The 26,695-nt window shown below is 44.8% G+C and overlaps 1 pseudogene; it reads left to right on the forward strand.

Annotated features, from left to right (window-relative positions):
• The first annotated feature begins 24,855 nt into the window (after positions 1-24,855).
• On the forward strand, positions 24,856-26,368 carry LOC136965618 (polyadenylate-binding protein 4-like; annotated as a pseudogene).
• Positions 26,369-26,695: the final 327 nt, after the last annotated feature.

The following is a 26,695-nucleotide window of genomic DNA, read 5'->3' on the forward strand; positions in this document are numbered from 1 at the left end:
CAGGGGGATCTCTGCAGTTCTCTCTAGGGCTTTCTGCTTCGGCTGCGTGAAGGATATTCACCAGTAGAGGGCGCCACCTGCTTACTCAACTGGCTGGCAGAGAAAGAGAACCTGTCACTACGACAACAACTGTAGCTACTTTCCCTCTTCTTCAATTTTTGGGTATATTCCAATAAAAAATACTGGAATTTCGTTTATATCTCCTTTGTAATCGTTAAGCTGTTTGTGTAAAAGGTTGTGACATCACCATGTCAGGACTGCAGCCACACAGAGAGGCTGATTAGCATTTGTTAGAGTAATTGTACACAACCACTTTACATCAGTGTAAAAGTTACCTTAAACAATAGCAGACAAACTATTTATTTTGAGGATGCTACTTGAGTTTTTTCAGAATAGTTGTTATTGTTCGCCAATTTAAAAAGAGTCTTCTTTTGTAATTATTAGATTGGTAAATGGACTGCATTTATATAGCACTTTTCTACCTTAGCGGCACTCAAAGCGCTTTACAATGTTTGCCTCATTCACCCATTCATATTCACACTCGCACATACCGACGGCAGCGAGCTACCATGCATGGTGCCGGCCTGCCCATCGCGAGCAACATGGGGTTCAGAGTCTTGTTCAAGGATACTTCCTTGAACAAGGGGAGTCAGGTGGCTGAGCGGTTAGGGAAGCGGGATTGTAATCAGAAGGTTGCTTGTTCGATTCCCGGCCGTGCAAGATGACGTTGTGTCCTTGGGCAAGGCACTTCACCCTACTTGCCTCGGGGGAATGTCCCTGTACTTACTGTAAGTCGCTCTGGATAAGAGCGTCTGCTAAATGACTAAATGTAAATGTACTTCGACACATGACCGAGGAGGAGTCAGGGATCGAACCGCCAACATTGCGATTAAGAGACAATCCTCTCTACCCCCTGAGCCACAGCCACCCCCGAGATTGAAACACACTACCGTTCTTCTTCATTCCAAGTGGTCTTGCTTGCATCTGCTCATACATGTTTAGCTAACACACACAGATACACACACAGATATTGATTTATGGTATGTGTGAGCCACTCTGTTTGATAACTTGTATTTTTGGAGCAGTTGATCCAGTTGCAGTAAGTTTTATTGCACACGCACGCACACACTGGCACATAGCACAGAAAATAAACCGGAACCACTTTACCTTTTTTGGAATCTTCACAAAACGTGATCTGCTCACAAAATTCACACTTGATAATAAGACATTATTGTCATCAAACAGAGCTATAGAGACAGGGTGAGACAAAGAGAGAGGTAGAGAGCCACAGATGACCTTTCAGATGACCACTTGTACTTCAGGTGACCACTCCTATGGTGACCAATGTAATAGAATTTTAGGATGCATGTACAATTGTCAGAAAAGGTAAAAATGTCACCCTTCATTCTGTATAAAATGATAGTGTTCAACATTCCTTTTGTGCAGAGAGGAACTACCCCTACAACAGAAGAACGAAATGCCACAATGACAGAGTTACGTGGACCAGGATAATTGTTTGGCTATCGATTTTTACGTTTGACTGAAGAAAGACCAAATGGGGGAGGGGATGTCACTGAGTACATCAGTTGGTTTCTTAAAGGGGCGTTTACCCCATAATGACAGGATGGACAGCAATTTCAGGGACACATGCAAAATGATTAATATTATTATGAAACTCAAATATAAATAATCAAAATGACTTGTTTTACCAAATAACTTGTTAAGGACAATAAGTACATTAAAAAAGTATAAAAATTGTATGTAATTTAACCACTTTTTGCACTCACTGAAGTCAGCTGAGCAGCGTGTGGGACATGCCCAAATCACATACATCCAATCAAAGAAAATGGTATAAAATCAGAAAAACACATTTTCAAGAGACTTATCATTGTACCTGTATGTGTTTGTTTTGCCATTTTGTAAAGAAACCTCAGTTTCATTATTTTGCATTATGTTCATGATGACTGAGCGATTCTGATGAGGACACCAAAGGCACTTTATAGTGATAATGACCCTGCTAGTTTAAGAGCATTATTCATACAGCCATTGCGGCATGAAACATAGATGGCAAGAAAACTGGGTTTATCGATCAAATAAAAATGTCACCTTTCTGTCTAAAACGCATTGTTTATGAAGAGACGGCACATGGCCCTCTCCATGGTGTATAGACATATTATGACGTCATTGGGCAGACAGGGATTGTGACGCGCTTTACAAACTTATAAGAACGTTACAAAATCATTCATTGTTGCAGCAGGCAAGGAGCGAACCGCGTCTACTTTTTTTCTCGTTGGAAAGTGTAGTAGAAATGTATATTTATTGTGGAAATGTATATTTATTTGAGTATTTCTTAGATTGCCATCTTTAAAGAAACATGGATGACATTCCGAAACATAAAACTCTTCGGCGGCCTAAACAGAAGGTAAGTCTGGTAAACCTAAAGTAAATAAAACAATTTAGACTGTTGATAAACATCGACGAAAATACTAGATTTTTCTAAATTGTTTCAGTAGGCTACTTGTGCCAGCCCAATTTAGCCCCGCCCACAAATAAATTAGGTCGGGAAGTTGGGTCTGGGGAAGCTCGGTTGGGGAAAAACTGTGTCCGAACAGGGGCTGTTCGGACACAGTTGTGTTTCACAAATAGCCTAACCCTAAACTGTAGACCTTTTTCATAGTCATATTTCATATGTAAAAGTAACATTTCTTTTTCGAAAAATAAAATAATTTCTGTTCAAGACACTCGCTGTATTTCCCCGCTAACCCTAACCCTTCTCACTCCTCCTTATGTTTGTGTGCGCGTGTGTGTTTTCATACGTCTGTGTATTTACGTGGCGTGTGTGTGTCTGTGTGTGTCTGTGTGTGTCTAGCCTGCTCGTCTGGCTACCTACCGCCTCGCGCCCTGTTGGCCAGAGCTGGGAGCTGAACTGAAGCTTCCTGCCCTGCTGTTCTCAGAAGTTCAGAACCCCCTCCAGGTATAATAAGGAATAACAGATTAAGGACACTCAGTCCTCACTGTCAGTGTCAGGACAGTTATCTTCCAGTTCCTCAGTTTCTTTTGTGTTGGCACAATTACAACAACGACATAAGTCTGTGCAACACAGTCCTGCAGAAAAACATGAACATCTGCTTGTCTCACACGCACTTTTGCAGCCGCAGTGTATCACATGCAAAACACTGTCAGGGGCCGAATTTCTGTTACGTGAAAGGTCCCATCCTCTATTTGCCAAACATATCCATCCATGTTGACAAAAAGAAGCTACCTTATTGGTGTATAACGATCACGTGTCGAACCGTGCCACCAAAATCCTATTATACGCTCTGAAGAAACTAGTTCTGCATAAAACATAATCGACTGGAATTTCAGCGACAAACTTTTTTTTGGTAGCTTAGCACGAATCTTTCTTTTTTATGAGCTAAAGATTGTGTAGATGCCAGACTGTGGAGCGGGAATCATTTTCTAAAAGACTTTCCGTGGTTCACCTTGCAGCCTAGTAGGAACACATACCTGGAGAGACTCAACACATTTGACACTTTGTTCATGTTGTCCACATTGATCAAAAGTGACATACAAACATACAGTAGATAATAAAGGTTCAGAAGTGCATAAGTCTAACAGTGTTTCACTGGGTAGAGCAAAGGGAGTCTGTATTTTACCAGCTACTATCAACATAATCTCAAATACAGTGTGTTAATGTCAAAGAGCAATAATAACAATATAATCATGTCAGAACTTGGTGCCAAAGCCTCCTCGATGCCCGGAGCCCAGCCGCAAGAGCAAGGCTGCCAGGAAGGCTGCAGGAGCTGAGAAGGATACAGGGGGCAACAAAGGGCCTTTGGCAGAGTCCTGGAGGGTTGTGGAGGACGCTGGAGCGGCTTATCCTTCAGCCCTGGATGACGAGCTGGCAGGACTAGGCAGGGTGGTGAGTAGAAGGCCCTAATCCACCTCCCTGGATGCTACAGACTCCAGCCAGGCTCCTCTTCTCCTCTCTATCTTCCTCCACCTTTCCTGTATCTCTGATACTGGCTCTGTTACTGTGCCTTGCTAAGTATTTTCTTGCCTGCAGGTGACTGGTGGTGCATGTGCGAAGATGCTTCCCGTCCCCCAGACCAGCTACTGTGAGTCTTTGTTCAATAATGTATCAAATGTAGACTATTCCTGATGAAATGATCACTTTCTGTCAAGAGAAGGGATCCACCAATCACATTGTCACTTTCCTCTTCCTGTAGGTGTTCTTCCAGCAATCAAAAGTTCCTCTCGCCCAGTGGAACCAATCAGAGCATCGGCCTCTGAAACACCCGGGCCCCTGGGCTGCAGAGCCACACCAGATGGAAGGGAGAGTGCGTACTCCTCTCCACCTGTGTCTCCACCTGCGTCTCCATCTCCACCTCCGTCTCCACCTCCGTCTCCATGCCGACCTGAGGCGCAGTCTCCAGGTTCTTCTCCACCTCCAACCTTGAATGACCCCATGACCTGGGAGACCACGCCCAGTCTTCTGTCATCGGAGGAGACCGAGGACGAGCGTTCTGTGTTGGAGGCCATGATGTCACACCCGTGAGTGCTCCTCCAAACGTCCCCTTTAGACTAGTGTCCTGTTCAGCATAATGTTACGATGCGTCGTCAGTTGTCATTGTACTGGGAAGTGATGTCAAATGTCAGTTCTTGTTCTTGTTACAGTCATTGGAAAATCATCAACAGGGTCCTGTTGAGAAAGGTAAATAAAATGTTTACGTTAATTTCCTTTTACTCAGTCTGACAACAGTAGATAACAAAGGTTCAGAAGTGCATAAGTCTAACAGTATTTCAGTGGGTAGAGCCAAGGGTCTGTATTTTACTATTTAATATCAGCATAATCTCAAATACAGTATGTTAATGTCGAAGTGCAATAATAACAATATAATCATGTCAGAACTTGGTGCCAAAGCCTCCTCGATGCCCAGAGCCCAGCCGCAAGAGCAAGGCTGCCAGGAAGGCTGCAGGAGCTGAGAAGGACACAGGGGGCAACAAGGGGCCTCTGGCAGAGTCCTGGAGGGTTGTGGAGGACGCTGGAGCGGCTTATCCTTCAGCCCTGGATGACGAGCTGGCAGGACTAGGCAGGGTGGTGAGTAGAAGGCCCTAATCCACCTCCCTGGGTACTACAGACTCCAGCCAGGCTCCTCTTCTCCTCTCTATCTTCCTCCACCTTTCCTGTATCTCTGATACTGGCTCTGTTACTGTGACTTGCTAAGTATTTTTCTTGCCTGCAGGTGACTGGTGGTGCATGTGCAAAGATGCTTCCCATCCCCCAGACCAGCTACTGTGAGTCTTTGTTCATTAATGTATCAAATGTTGACTATTCCTGATGAAATGATCACTTTCTATTAAGAGAAGGGATCCACCAATCACATTGTCACTCTCCTCTTCCTGTAGGTGTTCTTCCAGCAATCAAAAGTTCCTCTCACCCACTGGATCCAATCAGAGCATCGGCCTCTGAAACACCCGGGCCCCTGGGCTGCAGAGCCACACCAGATGGAAGGGAGAGTGCGTACTCCTCTCCACCTGCATCTCCACCTGCGTCTCCACCTCCATCTCCACCTCCATCTCCACCTCCGTCTCCATGCCGACCTGAGGCGCAGTCTCCAGGTTCTTCTCCACCTCCAACCTTGAATGACCCCATGACCTGGGAGACCACGCCCAGTCTTCTGTCATCGGAGGAGACCGAGGACGAGTGTTCTGTGTTGGAGGCCATGATGTCACACCCGTGAGTGCTCTTCCAAACGTCCCCTTTAGACTAGTGTCCTGTTCAGCATAATGTTACGATGCGTCGTCAGTTGTCATTGTACTGTGAAGTGATGTCAAACGTCAGTTCTTGTTCTTGTTACAGTCATTGGAAAATCATCAACAGGGTCCTGTTGAGAAAGGTAAATAAAATGTTTACGTTAATTTCCTTTTACTCAGTCTGACAATCACCACATGTATATGTATTGCCATATCACATCTCTCCCCCTCCCCCTCCCCCTCCCCCTCCCCCTTTCCCTCTCCCTCCCTCCCTCTCAGAACAAGAGCGTAGCTGAGCTGCAGGAGCGCTCGGAGGAGGTCATGGAGTGGGTTCTCAAGGTGACCAACGAGGTGGTCCTGCCCGCCATGGCCCTTTACCAGGTCCTCCACATCCGCAAAGACCAAGATGGCCGCCCGCTGTCCGCCACCATCTCCTACAGCAGCTGTGACTCCCAGAGTGACAGGTCCTCTTCCGCAGGGCTGCTGTCCACAGCCAGGCCTGTCACTGGCTCTCTGACTGGGATGGTATGTTTCAACCCTGCTGATTCTCCCCAGGACCAGGCCTCTTCTCCAGGCTCCGCCCAGCCCTACGTCCCCCAGGGCGTTCTGAGAATAATCTCAGAGAGGTTGCACCATCTGCTGCTAGGAGGGCAGGGATCCAGGTCCCAGAGCAGGATGCTGGGTGGCAGGCCTCTGATGTCCGAGGAGGACGTCCTCGCCACGGCATCCCTCACTGTGGCAGAGATCCTGCTGAAGGTGCAGGCGGTGAGGGATAAACAAGAGCACGATGCAGAGGACAAGCTGTCAGTCTGTGCGGATGAGCTCTACGAGTCTGTCATGGGAGAGGTGCTGGAGAAGTTTGCACTCCACCGCCCCTGCTGCTTGCTGTCGGACTGCCGTGTGACCAGCATCTCAGAGGACCTGATATGCAACGCCTGGCAGGACGCCAAGGAGAAGATTCAGGTCCTCGCCAGCAGCCACACCGACGCCATCAACGAGCTGGTGTCCCCGCGGCCCCCGTTGTCTGCCGACACGAGGGAGAGGATGGAGATGGCCTCCTTCCTCATTGGTAGCGTGGCGGAGGCGGAAGAGATGGAGAAGGCGATGGCTCCGCCCAGCCGCGTGACGTCACCGACCCTCTGCTCCCTGAAGGAGAGCCTCTCTGGAATCCTGGCCTGCCACGCCCTGTTCCAGAGCCCGGGCGTGGTCCCCACGGAGGAGAAGCTGGACCTGGTGAGGATGGTGGGGGGCTTCCTCCAGGAGATGGAGCCCACAGAAGGAGGCTCTTCCCTGGACCAGCCCCAAGAGGCCTACGAGGCCTCCCTGCTCCAGAGCGTGGCCACAGCCTGCAATGTAATCCACAACGTCCTGAAGAACTTCCACGCAGCCCAGCAGCTGACTGGGCAAGTGGAGGTGGCAGACTTCCTGCAGCCTGGAAGTAAGACCTTCACCATGGTGGTGAAGTGTGTTAGCCAGAGCCTGCTAGGAGACGTTGCCATGGAGCTGGATGCCCCTGGATGCCCGTGGGCCAGCATTAGCAGTGGGAGGAGCAGCAGGAATCAGGAATGTCTCCCTCTTGACACGCAGCAGGAGCAACCAGTGGAGTGCAGCTCTGCTAGCAAGGAAGAGCAGGAGGAGGAGGATCCTCAGAAGGAGGAGACCGCCCCTCCCTCCTCCAGGAGCACTAGCGCCTGGAGCGAGGCTAGCAGTGTTGCCAGCTGCCAAGACCTCAGCCTCACCGCTGAAAACATGCTGGACGCCATCGTGCGGATGGCCCACTCGGCCTCCAGATCCTCCCCCGACAATCAGGACGACAAATGCGACGGAGGCTCCTCCGTCAAATCGTTGGACCAGGCGGAGTACGACCTGGGCCGCCTGCTGGCATCCCACACCATGTGCACCAGGATGTTCCAGGTGAGGATCCACCACTTCTCCGAGCAGTTGATTGGACGCATTTATCAGCTTCTCCTGGACACCCGGATGGGACGACTCCCCTCGACACCCCATTGCCGCTCCGAGCCCAACTTCCAGAGCCTGGAGGACAAGGAGCGCCTGGACCAGGAGCTCTTCACCCCTCTGCTTTACAATTTCTTCCAGACGGCCTTCAAGAGCCTGATGGGGAACCTGCTGGGCGAAGAAGACCTCACGCACGACTCCTGCAGCGATGCGTCCTCGGACAGCAGTGACAGCAGCAGTGACAGCAGCAGTGACAGCAGTGACTGTCCCTCCCTGGACTGGTCCCGTGGGATGATGCCGGGCCCCAGGCATGGGGTTGTGGGTAGTAGGAGATCGCAGAGCAGGTTAAAGCCCTCCTGCAGCCAGGACCAGAGGTGGGCGCTGGAGGCCATTTGTGAGGTGTTGACTACCCAGGCGGGAAGTGACCTCTACAAGACCTGCAACGACCCACAAGAAAACATGTTCGTTGTTAGCAAAGGTAGATACATGTTTTTACCTTTTAGATAAAAAAACTGGTAACTATACTATTTTAAGACTGCTATTGTAAGACAGATTTGTAAGTATTGAGTTCTGCTGAATGACAGTGTAGGTCAAGTAAATAACTATAATAATAATATTGTAGTTAATAGCCAAAATATGTTATGAGAAAAGTATAGTTAATAGCTGTAATAGTGTAGTTAAAAGTGTGTTTTCTTGTGCCAGGCCTTGATGCTGAGGCCATGGCCAAGGTCGGTAACCTAGCCAGCTCCTCCTCTGAAGACATAAACCAGGAAGTGACAACAGGAAGTCTCGACCCAGAGTCAGGTCTCATCAACCAGGAAGTAGGCCAGCCTGAGATGGATGACAACGAAAATGCTGACTACACTGATGATTTCCACGAAGAGGAAGAAGGGTCAGATTGCCAGACTATTGCCAAGGGTGCATTGATCAAGGAAGAAGAGGAGGATGAAGATGATGGAGCTCCAGGCCTCCCTGAGGAGGTCCAGGATCATCCCTCCCTACCTGCGAGCCACTCTGAGACACCCTCCCTACAGCCTGGGGAAGTTCTGATCCAGGAGAAGGTCCTGATACCCCCCCGGCCCAGCGCCCTGCACCACCAGACCCTGCATGACCTGCTGCACAGGTTGGTGGGACGCCTGGCCCTCCAGGGGGCCCTTCGTTCCTGCTTCACCCCCACCAACTCGGAGATAGAGGCTGACCTCCTCCAAGACGTGAGCCGGTTTCTCTGGAACCAGGCTAGGATTGGCCTCGTCCTGGAGCATGAACCCCAGAACCCGTTCTTTGGTGGCGCCGATGCCCTGGACGCCATGTTTGAGGCGACCTACGCTGAGCTGATGCTCTGTTCCGATAGAAACAGGGCCCAGGTCCACTCCGCCCTCCAGGGAGGGGCAGGCATCATCTGCATGGCCGAGAACGTCGCCACGGTAATCTGCCGTCATGCCGAGGTTTGGCGGCCTTCTGCCGTGTCGGGTGAGAGTCATGATTTGGAAACAGGTTGTGAGGAGAAGGAGAGCGCAGAGGACTCTGCTGGCTTGGAAAAGGCCGGTAGAAATTCCACCACCTTCATCACAAACACAAGCTTGGATGAAGGACTTGAGATGGACTCTGCTGGCTTAGAAAAGGCCGGTGGAAGTTCCAGCCCCTTCATAAGCAACACAAGCTTGGATGAAGGACTGGAGATGGACACTGCTGGCTTAGAAAAGGCCAGTGGAAATTCCAGCCCCTTCTTAAGCAACACAAGCTTGGATGAAGGACTTGAGATGGACTCTGCTGGCTTAGAAAAGGCTGGTGGAAGTTCCAGCCCCTTCATAAGCAACACAAGCTTGGATGAAAGACTTGAGACTGCTGAGTCTGCTGGCTTGGAAAAGGCCAGCAGACTCGCCTCCTGCCTCTTGTCCTCCTCCACTTCCCGGTCCTGCTACTCCTCCTCTTCTTCCACCTCTGTTTTCTCCTCTTCTTCGTCCTCCCAACCCTCCACCAGCTCCTCCACCTCCAGGGGCTCCATGGCTCGGGCCCCTAGCCCAGAGGGACATCATTTGGGGCCACTCGGAAAGACTGACACCCCCATCCTCCAGAGATGGTTCACACTGGTAAGCTGAAAACAACACCACACACTGGCACTAGGTAGAACTGACCTGTACTGAGTCAGCGATAAGAAGGGACGACATGTGACAATCTCAATGAATCTGTGTGTCTTTGCTCTCACTTCCAAACCCAGAAGAAAGAGAAGACTTTCCTTAAGGATGGACAGAATGTGGCTGCCAAGGGAAAAAAGACAAGCAGAATATTCAAGACAAACAAAGTGTCTCCCCTTAGCGCTGAACGTAAGATCCTGACTGCACATTTGCTCATTTAGGCTTTCCCACTTTAGTTGGCTCTCCCACCATTTCACACACACATACTTGCACACACACACTCACAAACACACACTGCATACAGATACGCACACACACACACACACTATTTTTAAGTGAGAGGTCACAGTGCTGAAGTTCCGTGTGATGTCCTACCCTGTTGTGTGATGGTGTTTCCTGTCCAGGTCCAGACCTTGGCGAGTCCTCCATTGCCAGAGGACAGGAGAAGAAGAAGAAGTCCATGAAAGCCTTCTTCAGGGGGATCTCTGCAGTTCTCTCTAGGGCTTTCTGCTTCGGCTGCGTGAAGAATATTCACCAGTAGAGGGCGCCACCTGCTTACTCAACTGGCTGGCAGAGAAAGAGGACCTGTCACTACGACAACAACTGTAGCTACTTCCCTCTTCTTCAATTTTTTTGTATATTCCAATAAAAAATACTGGAATTTCGTTTATATCTCCTTTGTAATCGTTAAGCTGTTTGTGTAAAAGGTTGTGACATCACCATGTCAGGACTGCAGCCACACAGAGAGGCTGATTAGCATTTGTTAGCGTAATTGTACACAACCACTTTACATTAGTGTAAAAGTTACCTTAAACAATAGCAGACATGTGTATGTAAAACTTTTACATACACATGACCAAACTATTTATTTTGAGAATGCTACTTGAGTTTTTTCAGAATAGTTGTTATTGTTCCCCAATTTAAAAAGAGCCTTCTTTTGTAATTAATGGGCGGAGCTAGTTCAGGCATGGAACTCGGGCAGCGCGCGCCACATCACCCATCGCCGTGTTCTCAGCCCATAGGCTTAGCTTGATAGGCGGCGCTATAAATTCGCACACATGCACGCACACGCGTCCTCGATTACCCTTGTCTTCTGCGCTGCTGCCACCTACCACCATCCCCTTCTCCCCCTTGTGGTCTGTCTGTTCTCCCCGTGGGGGATTTAACTCGTTGCTCCCTGCCTCATGTCATGCATGCTGCAGTGAAGGCAATGAGTGCTTCCCCATGTGCATCCATTCCTCCAATGTTAAACCATTAGTCATGTGTATGAATAAATGGGGAAATCAATCACTTGAGTGTCTTGACTGAATTAGATTGGTAAATGGGCTGCATTTTTATAGCACTTTTCTACCTTAGCGGCACTCAAAGCGCTTTACAATGTTTGCCTTATTCACCCATTCATACTCATACTCGCACATACCGACGGCAGCGAGCTACCATGCATGGCGCCGGCCAGCTCATCGCGAGCAACATGGGGTTCAGAGTCTTGCTCAAGGATACTTCGGCACGTGACCGAGGAGGAGTCGGGGATCGAACCGCCAACCTTGCCATTAAGAGACAACCCTCTCTTGATTTATGGTGTGTGTGAGCCACTCTGTTTGATAACTTGTATTTTTGGAGCAGTTGATCCAGTTGCAGTAAGTTTTATTGGACACGCACGCACACACTGGCACATAGCACAGAAAATAAACCGGAACCACTTGACCTTTTTTGGAATCTTCACAAAACTTGATCTGCTCACAAAATTCACACTTGAGAATAGGACATTATTGTCATCAAATAGAGCTACAGAGACAGGGTGAGAAAAAGAGAGAGAGGTAGAGAGAGCCACAGATGACCTTTCAGATGACCACTTGTACTTCAGGGGACCACTCCTATGGTGACCAATGTAATAGATGTTTAGGATGCATGTACAATTGTCAGAAAAGGTGAAAATGTCACCCTTCATTCTGTATAAATGATATTGTGTTCAACATTCCTTTTGTGCAGAGAGGAACTACCCCTAAGTTAACTCTAGGCTTACGTAAACGTACAAACCTTGTGTGGGGGGGAGGGTGAGCATTTGTTACTCTGTGTTGCCCAAGACTACAGGATGTTGGGGGGGTTTGTTTTTGTAAAGGAAATAGGAGCTTTTATGACACCAGGACTAGAGATTCAGCTGCTATTGTGTTTCAACCAGGCTTGATGTCGTAAAGACGCACACACATACGCGCAAGATCTATGCAAGGGAGTTAGCCAATGAGAGGAGACATAGGACAACTGCATGTCTTTATGATGACTGTATGTCTTTATGAGGACCAATGACAATTGAAAACTGTGCTCTGTAAATGGTTTGCAAGGAGACTGGCTTTGAGACAACTTTGGACCTCCATTGCTATTTGTCTCCTTGCAGCCGCCAGCAAGTAATAAAGCTTCCTTGACTTCATCGACTCTGTGCATTACCTTTATTCATTTAGCAGAGGCTTTTACTTGATAATGACATTTCTTCAACAGCAATTCATGTGTTTTAAATGTGGTTCATGTCAGGGGCGTAGCCAGAAAAATATTTTTGTCTAGGCCTAGAAAAATATGGATAGGCATATTTTCATTTTGTTTTACTTATTTACTTTGCGATGTGCACCCGGTGCATAAGTTTTTGGAGATATTTTCGTTTTCGGGTAGGCCTTAGTGGCTACGCCCCTGGTTGATGTATAAGAAAAATGCTGAAACAACCACTTATGTTCTTTGCAGGAAGGGGAGATAGTTAAGCCGAGTTTGTAGGTTGAGAGGTTGTCCTGTGTTAGGAACTGTTGGGGGATGGTTTATGGTTGGGCTGATGGCTCTGTTCTGTAGCCTAGACTACTAAATATTTCTGAGGGTGATGACCCCACTAAGGTCACTTGACCATTTGGGATGGTCATCCTCTGGAGTTTTAGAATTCCTGACTTATCACCTGGGGGAAGGAGCTTTGGGACATCATGTTCTGAGGCTGTGTTGTTTCAACTGTGATTGTATTGTTTTGGGAGTGAGCTAATGATAGGAAGAGACAGATGCATCTTTAAACTAAACAGTTTAATATAAATAGGTCTGGTATAGGTTATACCCTCATCAAGCAGAACTTTGGAGCGATGCGTTTTGGTTGGAAACTGAATTTAGAACATTTGGCTCATAACGCAGCTTAGGATTGATAGCGAAGTGCTTCACAAGTCGTTAATTGCCGGTATATCTTCGAGGGCTGGTGAAGTCTCTCACTTTGCGTACGATGGAAACCAAGTGGATGGTTGCGTCACTCGTTTCGTTTAAAAAATGTTATGCACAAACCTCCGACGGGTCATTAGTGCAGCAACTGTGCGATTGTCTATTCATTTATTTAAAAACGTAAGATTAATTTGAATGTAAAACATCGATCCTAGAGATTGCAGGTGGCCTATTGTCCTCCTCCACCCACATAATTTTTTGTTGTTGACAAATTCAAGCCATTTCGCTCTGGATCTGGAAAGGGTTATTTTGCTTTCTCAAAAAAAAAAGAATATATATATATATATTTGAATTGTATCAAGCTTTCTGGGATTACATTAAGGACTTTATTATAATCCCAGTGAGGCCCTTGGGGAATGCATTGTTGGCTCCCACTATGAAACAAGGGTTAGCCTATATGTTTTATATCAAACCTAAATAAAATGATCCATGATTTAGATAAGACACCTAAATCTAAACATAGATTCTGGCAGCTGTGTCTGCAAACCGTTTTATGTCTGGACGAATTTGATTTAGACTGTACTGGACATCAAGGCGTTGGCATTTGTAGTTAGATTCATGTTCACGCGCAAGCTTGTATCTTCAAATAATTCCATAGTAGGGCCAGCGAGAAAGGTTATAGTCAGGTTTAATTGTGTATTTTGCTCTTGCGTAAAAGCTCATGTAAATACGTGTATTGATGTAACGTCCTTGAGTGTAATTATTTGTTGTTGTTATTCACCATCAATAATATAAACAACAAAAAGAGAAAACATACACGCCAATACGAACAAGTTATTCCTCAAATTAGGCCTCCTGGAATTGGTATGATGCAAACCTGGTTATGTGACGAGAATTTTCCAAAAAAGCTTGCCATTTACGCATATAGGCACAATCTAGGACTGTGTGGATATTTCCTTGTCTGAACGGTTTAACATTCTTGGAGTCGCGATCAAAAGTAAAAACTCAAATTGTAAAATGAAAGTTGTATGGTGCCATGCAAAATCGGTTGTCACCCGCACAAAATGAGCGAAAACATTATGTGCGCAAAATGCTGAAGAAAAATGAACGAATTCTACTTCAGCCATGGCACCCTGGCAGCGCACCTGATTCCGCCACCTCAACTACACCTGTGTTATCGGACGTGGTATCTTTCGCAGGCTAACTGATAACCCTAACTTACTGTAAGTCGCTCTGGATAAGAGCGTCTGCTAAATGCTTAGCCTAAATGTAATGTAGCCTAAATGTCCGATAAGGCGGCATATTGTATACGACTTCACTGTTCTTCTAAATAATACATTGTGCTTCCGTGGTTCTCTCCTCTACCAATAACTCGTACATACACATATTATTCCGTTTATTGTTTGAAGTGACTTTATGCAATGTATGAGATCGTACCCCTTGTTATCTGAACAATTTCGGAGCGCTTGAACACTTCCCATTTTTTGGTACTAAATGACATCTGACTCATTCAGTCTCCAACCACCGAGGAGAGAGGACCTCTGAACTATCGCTTAGGAAAACTGCACACACAGCCTAGCCTGCGAGTCGGGTCTCTCTCTCGCCCCAAACAATATGTTTCTATCTCCTTTGAAACAAATGGGACAGCGGGCAGCGTTGTGAAGAGTTGTTAGGTGTACACTGTGTGCACTGTTTCCCAGCAACCTAGGTTTCTTGCTCTATTGACACGAATGATGTCCACTTGCAAACCAGACAAGCCACCTGTTGGTTTCTAGCTCATTTCTATTTCATTTTAGAGCACATCGAGTCAAAAACAGGAAGAAAAAAAAATATTGAAAGTAGAAAAAAAACAAAAAAACTTTGATTGCAAACCAGGCAGGCGCGAGGCCACCAGTGACCCGAGGCCTTGTGCGGTCACACAGCTGGGACAACCCATGTCACGGTTCTGGCGGGCAGCATCATGGCGAGATGATAGGCGTACACTGTGTGCACTGTTTCCCAGCAACCTAGGTTTCTTGCTCTATTGACACGAATGATGTCCACTTTTCCCCAGCCTCACAGCTCAATTGAAACTAATCGGACAGTGGGCAGCGACGTAGCGAGTTGATAGGCGTACACATTATTTTCCCAGCCACCTACCTGTAGGTTTCCAGCTCCATTGACACGAATGATGTCCTCTTTTCCCCAGCCTCACAGCTCAATTGAAACTAATCGGACAGTGGGCAGCGTCGTAGCGATTTAATAGGCGTACAATGTGTGCACTTTTTCCCAGCCACTTGGTGGTTTCCAGCTCATTGGGTGTGCTTTGCCTTCGGCAAGGGCACAACCTTTGTTCTCTCACATATATATTATTGGGTGTGCTTTGTCTTCGGCAAGGGCACAACCTTTGTTCTCTCACACATATATATTATTATTATTATTTTTATTCTTTTTGCCCCCCTAAAACTCAGTCAATATTTGGCCTACATAGACAACGTAGGTGTCAACAGTTTCGTCTTGGTAGCGATTGAGTTGCTTCTATTGGAATTTACGTTCCGTTGCATGGTTTGGGCTTAACCCTCGTGCTGCCTTCGAGTCACATGACCCAAAGGTTCATAACGAACCATCGTTGTGTTTACCCAATTTTACCCAATACAAAAACAAATAAAAATAATTTTCTTTTAACCATTCCAATGTGGGGGGTCTGAGACAGCCCGACAGTTAAAAGAAAATGCTTCACTTTGTTTTTGTATGAGGTAAATTTGTCGCAATACGACGGTGGGTCACAATGACTGATGGGTCAGAATGACCCGAAGATAACAAGGGTTAACTTAAGTTTTTGTGGCGAAAAGTGAAGCTAACGGTGGCTAATTTGCTAGCCACAGTCACTGACGTTACTAACGTCACTACGTCACTAACGTCACGAAAACACGCGTGACTACCTTTGGCAGAACATTAGTTTCGCATCTGTTAACTTGGGGGATAGCTAGGCTAACTATAGCTTTACTGCAAGGCAGCTGCAGAAACGCCACAAGCAAAGAGGCCAGGGTGATAAATATTTACTCATTTTACTTTGTGATATGACACACAATTGTGATGTGTAATGTACAATATAAGCTGATATTATTAAGGAAGTACATCTACTTTCGGAAACAGTCTACTATTTCACTGAAGTATTAGCATCATGACATTAGCCTGTGTTGCCCGGGCAACACATACTACAGTGGTCTATGATGTATCTGTTTTCAATCGTTAAAATAAACATTCCTCACATATACATTTTCGTTGTATGATTTATTCTGACATTAGTAAACGATTTGTTGGTGAAATTACCATTACCTGTGGTTTCAAACCAGTGTAGCTCACTGCAACGCTGTAGCCTCCCCGAGACACTAGTGTGAGTAGCTAACAAAAACTCCTCAGCTGTTCAAGTCAAACGGCGACAGAACATGTTCGGCACTCCCCTTACTCAAAAGTCTTTCAATAGTTGAAACAATCTGACTACTAACCTGAACTTCATTGCCACAGCCTAAACTTTGTCAATCTGTTCATGAAAATAATTAATTTCAGCCTAAACCGTACAACGGAACGTTAAATCGAATTCAACCAACGCAATCGCTACCAAGACGAACACAGCAGTAGTCTAGTACTGTACTGTAGTAGTAGAATTTACCGGGGCAGCTTCTCCACACAGGGCTATATCACATTTTGCGTTGTTACTGACAATGATCGCTACCAGTGAGATTTTTAAGAATGAGCGATTTTCCACTAAATAAATGTCCAGCTTATTTACGTTTTTGGGGGCATATTTTCAGTTAGCAGATGGTACTGTTTGAATCGCGATTCTATCTTCTGCCGGTAAAGTCGTAGAATAATCTTCAAAGGGGGTTCTTTATTAATGAATGAATGCAATATGAGTAGGCTAAATGCCTGAAAATATCACGAGAAGGGACAACTTAAAAGGACGTTTAAATCATAGAGATTAGGTCCATTTTAACAACGGTCTGCCAAATGTATTCGTTTTGATTCAGCCTGTCAGCTGCCTCTTGCAGGGGAAATGAGAAGACATCATATTTCATTCTACACTTCACTCGTATTTTGAGTTGTAAATGAGCAGCAAAAAAAAGATGCTTTTAAATCTATGTAATCTTTATAAATAATAAGTAGGCCCGATGCATTTTTATATAAAATATACAGACCCCTGTGCAACTGACGCAAGCAAGCACACCCTACAATTTCCCCAGAAATTGTATCCTCTTTAGTTGGGTGTGCTTTGCCTTCGGCAAGGGCACAACCTTTGTTCTCTCACATATATATTTATTTATTGGGTGTGCTTTGCCTTCGGCAAGGGCACAACCTTTGTTCTCTCACATATATATTATTATTTTTTTTATTTCTTTTTGCCCCCCTAAAACTCAGTCAATATTTGGCCTACATAGACAACGTAGGTGTCAAAAGTTTCGTCTTGGTAGCGATTGAGTTGCTTCTATTGGAATTTACGTTCCGTTGCATGGTTTAGGCTTAAGTTAAGTTTTTGTGGCGAAAAGTGAAGCTAACAGTGGCTAATTTGCTAGCCACAGTCACTGACGTTACTAACGTCACTGCGTCACTACCGTCACGAAAACACACGTGACTACCTTTGGCAGAACATTCGTTTCGCATCTGTTAACTTGGGGGATAGCTAGGCTAACTATAGCTTTACTGCAAGGCAGCTGCAGAAATGCCACAAGAAAAGAGGCCAGGGTGATAACTATTTACTAATTTTACTTTGTGATATGACACACAATTGTGATGTGTAATGTACAATATAAGCTGATATTATTAAGGAAGTACATCTACTTTCGGAAACAGTAGTCTACTATTTCACTGAAGTATTAGCATCATGACATTAGCCTGTGTTGCCCGGGCAACACATACTACAGTGGTCTATGATGTAGCGTTATCTGTTTTCAATCGTTAAAATAAACATTCCTCACATATACATTTTCGTTGTAGGATTTATTCTGACATTAGAAAACGATTTGTTGGTGAAATTACCATTACCTGTGGTTTCAAACTAGTGTAGCTCACTGCAACGCTGTAGCTTACGCGTGACACACTACAAAAACATCTACACTACACAGCTGTTTAGGAAGTCAAACGGCGACAGAACATGTTCGGCACTCCCCTTACTTAAATCAAAAGTCTATCTAACTACTAACCTGAACTTCATTGCCACAGCCTAAACTTCGTCAATCTGTTCATGAAAATAATTAATTTCAGCCTAAACCGTACAACAGAACGTTTAATCGAATTCAACCAACGCAATCGCTACCAAGACGAACACAGCAGTAGTCTTGTACTGTACTGTAGTAGTAGAATTTACCGGGGCAGCTTCTCCACACAGGGCTATATCGCATTTTGCGTTGTTACTGACAATGATCGCTACCAGTGAGCGTTTTATGAATGAGCGATTTTTGACTAAATAAATGTCAAGCTTATTTACGTTTTTGGGGGCATATTTTCAGTTAGCAGATGGTACTGTTTGAATCGCGATTCTGTCTTTTGCCAGTAACGTCGTAGAATAAATCTTCAAAGGGGGTTCTTTATTAATGAATGAATGCAATATGAGTAGGCTAAATGCCTGAAAATATCACCAGAAGGGAAAACTGAAAAGGACGTTTAAGTCATAGAGATTAGGTCAATTTTTACACCGGTCTGCCAAATTTATTCGTTGATTCAGCTATGAGGCTGCCTCTTGCAGGGGAAATGAGAAGACGTCATATTTCATTCTACACTTAACTCGTATTTTGAGTTGTAAATGAGCAGCAAAAAAAAGACGCTTTTAAATCTATGTAATCTTTATAAATAATAAGTAGGCCCTATGCATTTTTATATAAAATATACAGAAATATTAGTTGTAAAAATTTCATTAAAAAACGGACCCCTGTGCAACCGACGCAAGCAAGCACACAATACAATTTCCCCAGAAATTGTACCCTCTCTAGTTTCTATTCATATTTCATTTTAGAGCACATCGAGTCAAGAACAGGAATAAAAAAATATTGAAAGTAGAAAAAAAAACTACAAAAAACTGTGATTGCAAACCAGGCAGGCGCGAGGCCACCAGTGACCCGAGGCCTTGTGCGGTCACACAGCTGGGACAACCCATGTCACGGTTCTGGCGGGCAGCATCATGGCGAGATGATAGTTTCCCAGCAACCTAGGTTTCTTGCTCTATTGACACGAATGATGTCCACTTTTCCCCAGCCTCACAGCTCAATTGAAACTAATCCGACAGTGGGCAGCGACGTAGCGATTTAATAGGCGTACACTGTGTGCACTTTTTCCCAGCCACCTGTTGGTTTCTAGCTCATTTCTATTTCTATTTCATTTTAGAGCACATCGAGTCAAGAACAGGAATACAAAAATATTGAAAGTAGAAAAGAAAAACTTTGTGATTGCAAACCAGGCAAGCCACCTGTTGGTTTCTAGCTCATTTCTATTTCATTTTAGAGCACATCAAGTCAAAAACAGGAATAAAAAAATATTGAAAGTAGAAAAAAAACAAAAAAACTTTCTGATTGCAAACCAGGCAGGCGCGAGGCCATGTGCGGTCGCACAATTGGGACAACCCATGCCACGGTTCTGGTGGGCAGCATCATGGCGAGTTGATAGGCGTACACTGTGTGCACTGTTTCCCAGCAAACTAGGTTTCTTGCTCTATTGACACGAATGATGTCCACTTTTTCCCAGCCACACAGCTCAATTGGTTATAGCTGGCTGCGATGCCACCTCCTGTCTATAATGAGACAAATGAAACATGTTAACTTCAAAAATCAAGTAATAAAGTGTAAATATTACAAGTCTAGACAACCTACGTGTTTGAATTGTTGTTTGGGTTTCATGGATATTTTATTATTTGGCTATTGCATCCAGAGATATTTTGGCTTTTGCATCCAGAGATATTGTGAAGGCGTCAGGTGTCAGATGGCTGAGCGGTGAGGGAGTCGGGCTAGTAATCTGAAGGTTGCCAGTTCGATTCTGGGCGTGCGAAATTGACGTTGTGTCCTTGGGCAAGGCACTTCACCCTACTTGCTTCGGGGGGAATGTCCCTGTACTTACTGTAAGTCGCTCTGGATAAGAGCGTCTGCTAAATGACTAAATGTAAATGTAAGGCACAAGCCCAACTGAACAAGATTCCCTCCCCCTCTCCGTCCGTCAGATTCCCTCCCCCTCTCCTGTCCAGGACGAGACCTTGGCGAGTCCTCCATTTACAGAGGACATTTCCTCCCGACTTGGAGAGAATTGTAAAACGGAAGTTCTTATCACCTGGGGGAAGGAGCTTTTTTCCCAGCCACACAGCTCAATTGAAACGAATGGGACAGCGAGCCGTAGCGAGTTGATAGTCGTGCACTTTAGAGCCACCTCCTCTTCGGATCCTCCTCGATTTCCTCCTTGGTTTCTCTCTTCGATCCTCTTCGGTTTTCTCTTCGGTTTCCCAGCCTCTTCGGATCCTCTTCGGTTTCCTCTTCGGTTTACCAGCCTCTTTGGATCCTCTTCGGTTTCTTCTTTGCACTATCCCGGCGGCGACTCGAAGTGGCTGTGAGCTGGAAGCATAGACTTATATAGCCTACAAGGCTGGAAGGCGTAACGGACTGACAGTGGCCCTTCGAATTGGTTATAGCTGACTGTGATGCGCTTTAGCACCTCCCATTTGTTTGTACTACATGACATCTGACTCATTCAGTCTCCAACCACCGATGAGTGAAGTCCTCTGAACTTTTGCTCAGGAACACTTCTTAACACACACAGCCTAACCTACTGAAATTAAAAATATATTTTTTTTTTAAGAAAAATGTTGCTTCCGTGGAAATCTCTCCAGTACCAGTAACTGATACATGCCAATATGCACAAGTTAATCCTCAAATTAGGCCTCCTGGAATTGGTATGATGCAATTACCTTGTTATCTGACAAGAATTGTCAAAAAGCTTGCCATTTACGCATAGGCACAATTTAGCAACCTGAATCTAGGGCTGTGTGGCTATACTTGTCTGACAACATTCTTGGAGTCGCGATCAAAAATATAAACTTTAAAACAAAAAATTGTAAAATGAAAGTTGTATTGTGCCAGGAACAAATCGGTTGTCACCCGCACAAAATAAGTGATGCAGTGGACAAAGTGGTGCACTTTCATAAGGTACATTATATGCCAAAATTCCACAAGACAATTTTTTTTGTTTTATGCACTTGCTAGCTTTTCCTGTCCATATGTTGCTTTTAAGTGCGTTCCTTCCAAATAAATGGGTATTACAGGCCAGTGTGTCCCAATTATTTGGGAGGAATGTTTTTCCAGTGAAGCAAATGATCTCAAATCACAGGGGCAGTATACACAGTGTATTACATTAACATGGACCAGCAAATACCAGATTCACTTGAAGGTGTACACATTTACAATATATATTTTTTCTTGTAGTCATGCTGCAGCATCAATGAATATCTTCAGGAAAGAGAGGGTAAACAACCATACATCCTACATCCAAAAGACAACTCTCTAAGATCTACATTGGAAAAGGGTCTTGAGAATTTTGAAAATCCGTTTGTAAGTTTTAATACTGAGATTAAGAGAATGAAGTATTTCAACAAGAAATGGGGGATTGTGGAGCCAGTGGAAAAGCATTTAGGAGTTCGATTTGATACAAGGCGAAAAAAAAATACAGGTACTTATGATCAGGTCCCAGTGAAAGACACGTTTGTTTACATTCCAATTTTGGAAACTATTACATTCATCTGTCGCAATTCTTATATTTGTGAACTACTTGCAAAACCATCTGTATCAAAAGACAGATATGAAGACTTTTGTGATGGAAGTTATTTTAAGTCACATCCATTGTTCTCAAAAACACAGACTTCTTTACAAATTCAGCTTTACTACGATGACTTTGAGACTGCTAACCCACTGGGTTCAAAACGTGGTGTTCACAAAGTTGGTGCTCTCTATTTTGTCCTCCGAAATCTGCCTCCACAGTTAAACTCTGTATTGATGAACATCCATTTGGTTGCATTGTTTCATGCTGGAGATGTAAAAAAATATGGCTTTGATCCTATTTTACAGCCTCTGATTGATGACATCAAAATATTGGAGAGTCATGGCATTGATTTGCCTTTCTCATCTGAAAAGGTCTATGGCACTATATGTCAGATAACTGGGGACAACTTGGGGATGCATGGAATATTGGGGTTTGTTGAGTCTTTCAGTGGACATCACTTCTGTCGTTTGTGTTTGATTGAAAAAGTTGATGCTCAGAATGTTTACAAAGAGGATGACCCAAAGATAATCTTGCGTGGAAAAGAGCTTTTTGAAATGCACTGCAGTGAGTTGCAATCAGATCCACAAAAGCTGTGTGTGTTTGGTCTCAAGCATAATTCAACTCTTAACAGCCTACAGTACTTTGACGTTTGCAACAACTTTTCTTTGGACATAATGCATGACATACTTGAAGGGGTGGCTCAGTATGAGATAAAGTTACTGTTTGAATATCTCTCTGAAAATGTTTTGTCAAAACCTGGTCTTTTGTCACGAATCTATGCTTTTGACTATGGCTACTTGGACCGCAAAAATCGTCCGACAAGGGTCAACTTGGACAGTATAGGCAATAATATAGGACTCAACTCTATTCAGACTCTTTGTCTGGTAAGAAACATTCCTTTGATTTTTGGTGACATTGTGCCAGAAGGAAACCAGAACTGGACTTTGCTGTTGCTCTTACTGCAGATAATTAACATCATCTTCTCTCCATCTGTTACACTAGGCATGACTGTGCATTTGAAGCATTTAATAATGGAACATCATGCCTTGTTCAAACACTTGTATCCAGGTAGAAACCTGATACCTAAACATCATTTTATGTTACATTACCCGTCTTGTATTCGAAAAATTGGACCGTTAATACATATGTGGAGTATGAGATTCGAGGCAAAACACAGGATTTTCAAAAGCACACTTAAAAACTTCAAGAACATCACAGTATCACTTGCCAAAAAACATCAAATGTCCATAGCATCCAATTGGGAAACATCTCCATTGAACCATGTTGAGTACGGACCTTTGAAAACATTTAATGTGGACAATGATGAAAATGGTGAAATGTTCACCCAAGCCCCTGCCCGCTGTAGCAAAAGACATCTTCTCTACTAACTGGGTAAGGATCAGTGGGGTCGAGTACAGAGCTGGGTTAGTCATTTGCAGTGGCACGGAACACGAAATACCTTTGTTTTGCAGAATTAAAAAAATACTTTTAGTTAACAGTGTGATCTACGTCATGGTGAACAAGCTTATGGTTGACCATTTCAGTGAGCACTTTCATGCCTACAATGTGTTTGAAAGTGATGAAAAAGATGTGGTGAAAGCAGACTGTATTCAAATTTATAAGCCTTTTGACTTACAAAGTGCTTATGGTGGTGATGATAGCCTTTATATTGTACCATTATTTTCCCTGTAAATGTGCATAGACTTAAGTTGTATGGTGCTTGGATATTGTTGTCTTCATTAAAAAAGACGAATTCATTGTATGTTTATTTTTTCCTGTAGTGAAAAAAACATTTTCAGAACATTGAATGTAACACAACTGTCATGAATACACTTTAAAGTGTTATAATAACACTGAATGATTTAAATGAACACTTTCAGAGTAAGGGAGTAACACGATTTAGAGTTAAAAATACTATTTTAAGTGTCATAAAATAACACTGAACGAATTAAATTAACACTTACAGAGTAAGGGAGTAACACGATTTAGAGATAAAAATACACTTATTGTTGTGAAATAACACTGAATGATTTAAATTAACACGTTAAGAGTAAGGGAGTTACACGATTAAGAGTTAAAAATACTATTTAAAGTGTCATAAAATAACACTGAATGTTAATTCCTAACACGAATTTAGTGTAAAAACTACTCTTAAATGTGTTAAGAAACAACACTCTGAGTGTTACATTTTTAACACTCTTATGGATTTAAAATATTAACACTATCCAAAGTGTTAATTTAACTCTGAACTGGTGAGGATTAGATAAACTCAGAGAAAGTGTTAAATTTAACACTATGGGAGTTGAAATAACACTGACGTTTTTGCTGTGAGGAGAGCCTCCTCCACAGGCTGGGAGCAGACAAGGGTACGCCTATAGCCCCGCTATCTAGGTCACCCTAACCCGCCAGGAACCTCGCCCTGTCCCCCCTCGCTGTCTTCACGCCGGCAGCCCTAAATGGTCTGCGAACGCCGCCACCCCCCGATTGCGTACTGTGTATTTCTATTTCCGCGATATCCACCACAACGGCTCCCAGACCAACGCAACACCCTACCGATCTTCTCCCTTTTATATCCCTCTCGACACTCCCTTCAACAGGTGCAGCCACTTGCCTAATTGTCAGCGCAGCGCATTGTCACTACACTTACCATAAACGGATAGAGTAAAGGTTTGATGAGCTACTTTGTCTCCTCTGGTTTGTAACTGATAAACTCCAGCGTCGTGGAGTGAGATGTTTCTCACAGTGAGAGATCCGGTCTGTAAGTCCAGCTGAAGTCTGTCTGTAAACCGCTCATCTAACAAAGTGCAACGTAATTTCCCCGGATTCACCTGCAGTAACCACAATTTATATATATAATATATATTATATAAATATATATAATATATATAATAATATATATTTTTTTTTACTACACTGGCATTATAGTGGAACATCGTCTAAATCATCTATGACGTAACAGAACTTTTGGCATTTAGAATCCACAGTTTTGCTTTAAAAAACCTTGTTAGACATAACGTCGTCTAGTTGCCTGATATAATTTCCAATTAGATAGTAAGAAAAAATGAATCAGCGTCCTTCTAGTCGTCCAAATGCTTCCTTGTATGTAGGAGACATACACCAACATGTTACCGAGGCAATGCTCTACAACCACTTCAGTCCCGCCGGGACCATCCACTCTATCCGCGTCTGCAGAGACAGGGTCACCAAGCGCTCTCTGGGTTATGCCTATGTCAACTTCAAGAGGTCAGTGGATGCCGAGCACGCCTTAGATTTCTGGAATTTTAAACTGACTGATGGCTCTCCGATTCGTGTAACTTGGGCCCACCAGCGCGACCCGACCCTGACAAAGAGCGGTGTGGGTAAAGTCTTTATTAAGAACCTGGACACGTCAATAGATAACGAACATCTATACGACACCTTCTCTGGCTTCGGCAAAATCTTGTCGAGCAAGATTGCATGTGGTAACAATGGCTCAAAGGGATATGGTTTTGTTCAATTTGAGACCGCGGAGGCTGCTGAGAAATCTATAGAAAGATTGGACGGTATGCTGTTTAATGACAGAAAAGCATTTGTGGGCCGCTTCAAATCTCGCAAGGAGCGCCAAGCTGAGCGCTTTTGTTCATGCGCAAAGTTCACCAATATCTACATCAAGAACTTTGGACAGGATGTGGATGAGCAGAAGCTGACAGATTACGAGCGTCTGTGTCATGAAGGATGAGAATGGCAAGTCCCGAGGGTTCGGCTTTGTGAACTTTGAGAGGCACGAGGATGCGCAAAAAGCTGTGGATGACATGAAAGGAATGCAAATTAGCGGCAAGCTGATCTATGTTGGCCGCGCCCAGAAGAGGTTAGAGCGTCAGTCCAAGCTCAAGCGTTGGTTCCAGCAGAACCAGGCTCGCATGACATGCCCTTCTAAGCAGCAGGTGAGTAGAGGCTGCAGTCACATAGTAAAAAGACAGTTATTTCTAGTGCTGTTTCCAGTGCTATTTCCATGTTTTGACAATATTCAATAATGAATTCCACATTTTGCCAACCATCAGCAGCACATGAGTGCCAAGATCCATGCCAAGGTCCAGACTAAGCCTCAAGCCCAGATCCACTCCAAGACCAAAGCCCAGGTCAAGGTCCAGACCCTGACCCAGGAAAATGCCCAGGTCCAGACCCAGCCTAAGGTCCATGTCTGGACCCATCCTCAAGCCCATGTCCGGACCCAGCGTCAGGTCCAAGTAAAGGTCCAGACCCAGTCTCAGGCCCAAGTCCAGCAGGTCCAGACCCAGCCTCAGGTCCAGATCCAGACCCAGCGTCAGGTCCAAGTAAAGGTCCAGACCCAGTCTCAGGCCCAAGTCCAGCGGGTCCAGACCCAGCCTCAGGTCCAGATCCTGACCCAGCCTCAGGTCCAGACCCTGCGTCAGGGCCAAGTCGAGCAGGTCCTGACCCAGCCTCTGGTCCATCTCCTGACTAATACCCAGGTCCAGACCCTGCCTCAGGCTAATGTCCAGACCCAGCTTCAGGCCCAGATCCAGGTCCTGACCCATGCCTTCACCCTGGCCTTGGTGTCTACGCAGCAGGTGTAAACCATGCACAAATTTATATCTTAAATGTGTGATACACAAGGTGGCACCAAAAACCTTGGGTGTCTACGGTATCTATCTAACTGTGTGTATTTAACATAATATGTGCCCTGTCTCTTTCCAGCCTGCTGTCTACACATGGATAAGCTCTCCTGGTGTGTGTGTTGTGCCTGGAGTTTTTAACCCTAACCGACAACTGAGCATGACTGCTCTGGCCCAGCTCATGACCCTGGCTCACAACCAGACAAAGGCCCAGACCCTGATGGAGATTCAGGCCCAGACCCAGACCAGGGCTCAAGTCCAAGTTCAGGCCCTGATTGGAATGCAGCA

This window comes from Osmerus mordax, chromosome 21 (assembly GCF_038355195.1).
Source record: "Osmerus mordax isolate fOsmMor3 chromosome 21, fOsmMor3.pri, whole genome shotgun sequence".
Classification (NCBI taxonomy): Eukaryota; Metazoa; Chordata; class Actinopteri; order Osmeriformes; family Osmeridae; genus Osmerus; species Osmerus mordax.